Below are 9,146 nucleotides of genomic sequence, written 5' to 3'. Positions count from 1 at the left end.
AGAAATGCCCATGTACTGATTTATATGGGTCCTAAAAAGTGGTCAGTCATGTGAGCACACTTTGTAAGGAAAAGTCTTTTCACCTTACAAAATAAGTCTGCGTATCAATTTGTCCATTAGCAGTACTAACAGTAAAAAAAAGTTGTCTATGATTTTAATCAGAACATAACATATATGCTATACTTTACATATTATACATACTAGCAAATTGTATATGGATAAGTCATATTGTTTTATATATTTAAAATTCAACACAGTGTCATGGCAATTCATATCTATTTTACAAGGTTATAAGCCTAATTTATATAAATCTCATCATATGAGGTTTTGTACTAATTCATATAAATTAGTCACCTTGTAAAATGGTTACGAGTTCTGGCGATTTCAAAATAAATTTTCAAATCATATAATCTAAAGAACAACTAAATTAGGTGAGAAATGTCTGTTGTGGTGGGTTAATAAATTTTTTTTAAACAAGATTTATAATGTGTCTGTATGACGCAGTGTTGGGAGAAACGCATTACAAAATATAATATATTACACTAATATATTAGTTTTTGCTGTAACCATAATTTACCAGACTTTTAGCAGATCATTTTTCTATGTTTATGATTCTGACAGTGATTGTTACTGTATTTTGCCATAAGTCTTCACTCTGCTCAAAGCTCGAGGGCCAACACATAACTTCTAGATTTATAAGCATCAATCAACTACATTTTAACATTTTATAATGCCTAGTCATACTTCGGTTAATTTGATGAAAGTAACTCAAAAGTAACGCAAAATAGTGTAACTCATTACAGTTCAGAGACAGTAATATTGTAATGTAACGAATTACTTTTAAATGACAGTAATTTGTAATATATAATGTATTAAACTTTGGAGGTAACTTGCCCAACACTGGTATCACGGTTACAATATTAGGCCTGTATGTGCCTTGTTTACCTGTACCATATAATTGTGCAGAAACTAGACCTGTGGTAGAACACAAATGTGCAACTTTTTTTCAAAGCATTTTTAAACAGACTTCATAAAGGTTTGAGGTGATGCACATTGTCTTGGGCAAATGCCCATGTCCACTTCCCGTAAAGGGAAATGTCATTGTACACTTGAAGAGTTCATGTTTTCTTGAATAAGGCTCCTATGTTTAGGTTCAGTGATTTCACTTTAATTGCAATGAAAACGTTATTAGTCAGTAACTGAAATGCAGTATTTAAAAAAATAAATAAACAAAATTTCTTCTTTCATTGGTATTTAACAAATGTGACTATATCCAAGCGTTTTTGGGAAAAACCTACACTTCTAAAAAAATCACTTCTTGGACAAGAAAGTAAATGACTAAAGTTGTGATTATAAACATTGCAAATGATGAAAATCGGATGGTAATAATGAAGCACACATTAGGGAGCACTGTGAGCCATGTAACTGCCACATTCACACACAGACACATACACACATCTGAATCAGTCAAGAGGAAGTGAGGCCATGAGCATTTCAGGAATCTTAAAACTGTGCCAGTTATACATACACACTGGGACACCCCACTACCCCTCCACACACACACACACACACACACACACACACACACACGCATGCACACACCCACGCACGCACACACCACACACACACACAGATTTGAGTTAGGGGTTCTGAGAAATGTAGCTCATATTGAATTCTGAGAAGGAGTGACACTCAATGCAGAGAAAAGTTTATGCCCTCTGTTGAAGATTAGGACAGTGCTGTGTTTTTGTTTTTCACACTAAAGGTGCTGTGTGTAGATTTCAGCGGCATCTAGCAGTGAGATTGCGAATTGCAGCCAACGGCTCAGTCCACAGCTCACCCATCCACTTTGAAACGCATAGAGAAGCTACGGTAGCTGTCACAGGACAAGCATGTTGTCACCTGAGACATAGTGAACAAAAGGCCCTATTTTAACAATCGAAGCACATGGTCTAAAGCGCACAATGCAAGTGCACTTAGGCTGTGTCCAAATCCACTTTTGCTAAGTTAACGACAGTAAAAATGATTTGTGCGCCTGGCCAATAAACCAATGAGTCTTATCTCCCATTCCCTTTAAAAGCCAGCTGCGCTCGCACCAATGTGAATTTTATATTTAAATGGCGGAGTTTGTAAGCAAATATGCCCCCCATTTCAGCACTAGGACAGCATCCTGTGTTTTGAAAAAAATTACTTAATAATATTACTTTCATCTCATCATATCCAAAGATACAAAGTTATCATATACAATAAATCAGTGGGGTAGCATTTAAAAAATATATAAATGCAAAATTACATTTTACCACATTTCAAAAGCCTTCATTTTACCAGGTTATAGGTGAAGCAGCTTTTCTTCCAGCTGATCCGAGCCTATGCCTTCTGAAGTCCTGTAAACTGTCCTCATTTATATCTGAGAGACTCGATAATAATCTTTTACATTTTAATCCTTTCATTTTTTATATTTCATTTCATTCAATTCAATTTTATTTATATAGCACTTTTCACAACTGTTTAATCGTTTCAAATCAGCTTTACATTAATAAAAACAAGAGAAAACACAGAAAAATCAGTGGACAACATAAGAAGCAGAGTACAGTGGCTAAGATTAAACGGTAAAAGGCAGCGTAGTAATAATGTAACGTATAGAAGAGAGTTCTAAGTTAAGCCAATGTCAGCTGACTCCCTAGGGGTTAAAAAAAAAAACCCTAGCAGAAGTCAATGCAAAGATGCAAAAATAGGTGAACTCGCGTGGAGCGAAGCAAATGACGTGAATAAAGTGTAAATGCGCCAAAACACGAACTTGAAAATAACAAGCGCAACTTGAAAATAATTCAAGCCAAAAATTTGCATGACACAAAGTTAAATCCCACGAGTAATCTAGAGCAAGGACCCAGATGGTTTATGTTTGGCGTGTACTCAACATAACACTAAACCAACCCTCTTAAAAATAAAGGTGCTTAAAAAGATCTTCGCAGTGATGCCATGGAAGAATAATTTTTGGTTCCTTAAATAACCATTCAGTTAGAGGTTCTAAAAACAATTTTTTTTTCTTACATTTTTTAAACAGAAAGTTTTTTGGGATGTTTAACATTCGTTATGAAACAATTCAGCCAGAAATGGCTGTTCTATGGGATTGTAAAGTACCTTCATTTTTAAGAGGCTGTGCAGAACAATATGTACACAAAGAGATAATGTATTTTTTGGTAGCATTTTATTTTACAGAACGTGCAATTACTTTGTACATATATGGTAAATATGTTGTACATACAGACAATGTGTGGTACTTACTTTTGAGTATCTACATCGTAATTAAATGGTATCATTACTGTACTTACCCGTGGTACATACTGTAATTGGTAGTTATTATCTAACTCTAGATAGTACTGGGTAATACCAGATACATGCTTATAGTGTAGGTATACTGTAACTAACAAGAAACATTACTGTACTTACAAATGAATATACAATATAAGTATTTAGTACTTACAGGTAAGTGTGGGTTAATGAAAGGCACTCATAGTGTAAGTATATGATAACTAATAACAAACATTACTGATGTGCCATTTTTGTACTCAATATCTTTGTCCTTTTTTGTACACTTTAAACCCAAGCATTAAATAGTGTACACATTACCTACACTGCATGGAAACAGGACTGTAAAATAAAGTGTTGCACTTTATATAGTTATTACACAGGACCTACCACCTAAGATATAGCATAGTATACATATGCCAATGTGAGTTATATTTACTAGTAAAACCATAAAATTAGATGTTTTGTTGTGGAGAACTTATATTGTACATTCATTTGTAAGTACAGTAGTGTTTCTTGTTAGTTACAGTATACCTACACTATAAGTATATATCTGGTATTACCTTATCTAGAGTTACATAACAACTACCAAGTATGTACCACTGGTAGGTACAGAAATGATACCATTTAATTAGCATGTGTAGATTCTCAAAAGTAAGTACCACACATTTGTCTGTAAGTACAACATATTTACCATATATGTACAATGTAAGTGTAACGTGTTCCCTGTGTCCCTGTTATCTGGTGTTTTGTTATGCTTGTGTTTTGGGTTTATATTATGTCTCTGTGTACCTGTGTTTCACCTGTGTTCATGTATACCCTTGTTCCCAGTTGTATCTCCTTGTGTTAATTAGTGTCTCCGCCCCCTTGTTTGTAACCATGGATATTCATTGTGATCATGCTTCTCCCCTTGTGTGTTGTCCTAGTCCCTGATTGTATCTGCTCTGTGATTGGTCTTTGTCTTGCATTTATACCCTGCCTGTTCATTCTGTGTTTGTGGATTGTTGTATGATGTCGTAGTCCCTTGTGTGTTCCCGAGCTCTTGGTTTTTGCTTTATTTACACTTTTTATGGAATAAACTGCACTTGGATCCACATCTTGCCTCATCGTGTTGCTTACCCGTGACAGAACAATCCACCACTCAGGATCCAGCAGCAATTCCTCGTTCCCGTGATTTCCCAAGTTCCCTGGTGTGTTCTCTGTGTCCTTATGCTCCGTCTCAGCAGTGTCCGAGTGCACGTTTCACCCCCCACCACGGAGGAAGAATGGTGGAACGCGCTCGCCGACCTGACTTCCCTCCGGCAACAGGGGCAACCTGTGCGCTGTTTTGCGCAGACATTCTGGTCATTTTCGCATGGCATGGACCTCAGTGACTCTGAACTGAAAAATTACTTTAATGAATGTCTCGATGAGCCCGTATCGCAGCAAGAGGTCGACGGGCTGCATATACTGGATTTCTGGGGCTTCGTCGGTTACATGCACAACCGTGGCCGATGGAATTTGTGGGAGTTTCCAACCGAAAGATCCACGGAGACCGTAACATCTCTCGAGCCAGTCATCGTGAAGCCAGCGCGTTGCTCACGTCATCGGCAGCGGAGGAAGAGACCCATGCCCGAGCAATCCGCTGTTAGCACGGACGCTGTTCTCCCGAGTTCTTTTTCCCCTGTGTCAGCGCCCGCGCTCAAGATGGCCGCCACGTCATCCCACTCCATGCCTCAGTTTGCTGTTAATAAACCTGCCCCAGTTTTCGAGTTTGCCACAACCATACCAGCTCCGATTCGTCAAAAGGCCACCATCATCACTGTTCCAGATGTTAAAGGTGCAGTAGTAACACCTACACCCATTGTCAAGATGGCTCCCATACCCGAACAAACTCACAAAATGCCTGCCACACCCACTCCACTTCACCAACTTGCATTGATGAACCCTCCGGCACTGCCAAAAATCCGACTTTTAATCACCAGTCTGATGGATGTACCAATGGTATCTGTACGGGTGGCTGGGGTGCCCCGTCCTGGGGTTTCCAGCTCTGTGGTGTCTGAGGTTCCTTCATCTGAATCTCCTGAGCCGAGTGAATCTCCCGAGTCCTCCGAGCCGAGTGACTCTCCCGAGTCCTCCGAGCCGAGTGACTCTCCCGAGTCCTCCGAGCCGAGTGAATCTCCTGAGTCCTCCGAGCCGAGTGAATCTTCTGAATTCTCCGAGCCGAGTGAATCTTCTGAGTTCCCCGAGTCCCCTGAATCTTCTGAGTTCCCCGAGTCTTCTGTTCCTCCTGAGCTGAGTGAGTCTCCTGTGTCTTTTAAGTCCTCCGAGTCCCCTGAGTCTTCTGATTCCCCTGAGCCGAGTGAGACTTCTGATTCCCCTGAGCCGAGTGAGTCTTCTGATTCCCCTGAGCCGAGTGAGTCTTCTGATTCCCCTGAGCCGAGTGAGTCTTCTGATTCCCCTGAGCCGAGTGAGTTTTCTGATTCCCCTGAGCCGAGTGAGTCTTCTGATTCCCCTGAGCCGAGTGAGTCTTCTGATTCCCCTGAGCCGAGTGAGTCTTCTGATTCCCCTGAGCCGAGTGAGTCTTCTGATTCCCCTGAGCCGAGTGAGTCTTCTGTGTCTCCTGAGCCGAGTGAGTCTTCTGTGTCTCCTGAGCCGAGTGAGTCTTCTGTGTCTCCTGAGCCGAGTGAGTCTTCTGTGTCTCCTGAGCCGAGTGAGTCTCCTGTGTCTCCTAAGTCCCCCGAGTCCCCTGTGTCTCCTAAGTCCCCCGAGTCATCTGAGCCCACAGATTCCCTTGAGTCATCTGAGCCCACTGAGTCATCTGAGCCCACTGAGTCATCTGAGCCCACTGAGTCATCTGAGGCCACTGAGTCATCTGAGCCACATTGGTTGGCTAGGGTGGTCACCGAGATGCCCCAGAGACTCTTTATTGTCACCAAGACTATGGCCAGTGCTGAACTCTCTACAGATCCCAAGATGGCTATCCCCAAGCTCCTTGCCCTCACTGTCTGGTCCAAGATGACTACATGTGAAATTTCTGCCCTGCCTAACCTGGCCCAGAGGGCCTCTCTCTGTTGTTCTCTTTTACCCAGGTTCCTGATACCACCAGCACCGCCCTGGTTGCCGGTTCTGCCGGCTCCGCCCTGGGTTCCTGCTCTGCCGGCTCCGCCCTGGGTTCCTGCTCTGCCGGCTCCGCCCTGGGTTCCTGCTCTGCCGGCTCCGCCCTGGGTTCCTGCTCTGCCGGCTCCGCCCTGGGTTCCTGCTCTGCCGGCTCCGCCTTGGGTTCCTGCTCTGCCGGCTCCGCCCTGGGTTCCTGCTCTGCCGGCTCCGCCCTGGGTTCCTGCTCTGCCGGCTCCGCCTTGGGTTCCTGCACTGCCGGCTCCGCCCTGGCTGCCTGCTCTGCAGTCTCCGCCTTGGTCCCTGTCTCCGCCTGCGGCTCCGCCTTGGTCCCTGTCTCCGCCTGCGGCTCCGCCTTGGTCCCTGTCTCCGCCTGCGGCGCCGCCTTGGTCCCTGTCTCCGCCTGCGGCGCCGCCTTGGTCCCTGTCTCCGCCTGCGGCTCCGCCCTGGCCCTTGGACTTTCATGGCCTTGGCCCACCATCCCTCCCCCAGGTCCACCTCCATGCCACCGCCCACCTGGACTGATAAACTTTGAGTGTTTTCTGGTGGGCGTCTGGAAGCCGCCCTTTTGAGGGGGGGCTATGTAACGTGTTCCCTGTGTCCCTGTTATCTGGTGTTTTGTTATGCTTGTGTTTTGGGTTTATATTATGTCTCTGTGTACCTGTGTTTCACCTGTGTTCATGTATACCCTTGTTCCCAGTTGTATCTCCTTGTGTTAATTAGTGTCTCCACCCCCTTGTTTGTAACCATGGATATTCATTGTGATCATGCTTCTCCCCTTGTGTGTTGTCCTAGTCCCTGATTGTATCTGCTCTGTGATTGGTCTTTGTCTTGCATTTATACCCTGCCTGTTCATTCTGTGTTTGTGGATTGTTGTATGATGTCGTAGTCCCTTGTGTGTTCCCTAGCTCTTGGTTTTTGCTTTATTTACACTTTTTATGGAATAAACTGCACTTGGATCCACATCTTGCCTCATCGTGTTGCTTACCCGTGACAGAAAGTACACATACTGTAAAATACAGTGCTACCTATTTTTTATGTATACATGTATATATATACATATATGTATATACTATTTTATGTAGTTCTTTTATGAGAGTGATTTTCCTTTCTTTTTCCAGAGAATACATGGTTAAGAAAGCGATTTGTTAAAGATTTGGCGATTGCGTGGCAGAATGGCGTCTCTTGAAGAGACGCCGCCATTTTCACTCCGTAATGGTTTCAGGTGTGTTCCTGAGGATAATGCCAAAGTGGAGGATGTGTTAATTTCAGTCGGGGATCAGATCGGTCACGAGAATATTGTGTCTGCATCACGGATGAATCAGGCCGTAGTTGTTTTTTTGAAGGAACAGAATTTGGTTAATCGTTTAATAGTAACTGGCCTTACTGTTAAAGATGCTTTTGTGCAGCTTTCTCCGCTGTATACATTAACAACGAAAGTAACGATATCAAATATACCGCCATTCATATCCAATGACATTTTACAACGTGAGTTAGCGTGTTTTGGAAAAGTTGTCAGTCCCTTTAAAACTGTTGCGCTTGGATGTAAACATCCGGCTTTGAAGCATGTTGCGTCTTTTAGACGGTATGTTTACATGGCGCTGGAATCTCCTGATAATACACTGAATATTAACTTTCGTGTGAAACATGAGGGATGATTATATATGGTGTATGCATCTACTGGGAGTAGAAGATGTTTCGAGTGTGGAGACGTTGGACACAAGCGTCTAACGTGTCCACATAAGAAAACAGATGCAGAAAACGCGGCAGGATCAGACGATGAGGTCGCACTCGCAAACAATACCGCTGATCGGGTTGATACGGCGCAAGATGAGGTTGTTCCCATTGTTGAGGTGAGTAATGTTAATGTTAATTCAGATGCTGTGTTACCTGCTGTTAACACTGAAAATGATGATGCTGTAGTTAATGTAGCCCCAAAGAGTAGTCTGGCCGATTCACTTTATGATGATCATGCTGAAGTAGCAGCTAGTAGCAGTGGTACGACGAAACAGTTGGAAAGTGCAAATGATGGAATTGAAGAAAACTTATATTCTGGTGTTCTGAATAATGAGACAGTCTGATGATACAGCTTCACAAGTCTCTATGTGTGAAAATGATGGGGTATTTAATGCATCTCAGGCCGCTTTTTCAGGAGGCTTCAGTAAAGAATCTTTGTATAGTCTGGATCAAATCAATAGTTTTCTGGATGAAACCTATGGCAAACAAATTAACATACATGATTTCTTTCCTGATATAGACAAATTTGTACAATCTGTTATTTTTTATCAGAGGACAGTTGGAGTTGAGGAACTTAGTGAGAAGAAGCGTTTTCGATTGAAAAAGCATCTTACTAGCATAAGAAAAAGTAAAGCAATGATTAGGAAAAAGAACAACCCAAAAAAAATCGCAAATAATCATGTATTACACTCTGTCTTTTCTTTGCTTTTCTATCATGCTTACTTCTTTGTTTCCCACCTTAATTTTCTTTATGGAGGTTTTGAAGATAGGCTCTTTAAATATTAATGGTGGGAGGGATAGTGTAAAGCGTGCTATAGTCCATGAAACAATTGAACAAAAAAAGCTTGACATTGTATTTCTACAAGAAACCCATAGTGATTTGATGAATAAGACTGAGTGGAATTTATGGTGGAAAGGACATAAAATACTAAGTCATGGTACAAATTTAAGTAGAGGGGTGGGGATTTTCTTCTCTTCAACCATAAGGGTGGATATTATAAGTA

This window comes from Paramisgurnus dabryanus, chromosome 12 (genome assembly GCF_030506205.2).
Source record: "Paramisgurnus dabryanus chromosome 12, PD_genome_1.1, whole genome shotgun sequence".
Taxonomy (NCBI): domain Eukaryota; kingdom Metazoa; phylum Chordata; class Actinopteri; order Cypriniformes; family Cobitidae; genus Paramisgurnus; species Paramisgurnus dabryanus.
The sequence above is the reverse complement of the archived record's forward strand: the minus strand, read 5'-3'. Positions refer to the sequence as shown.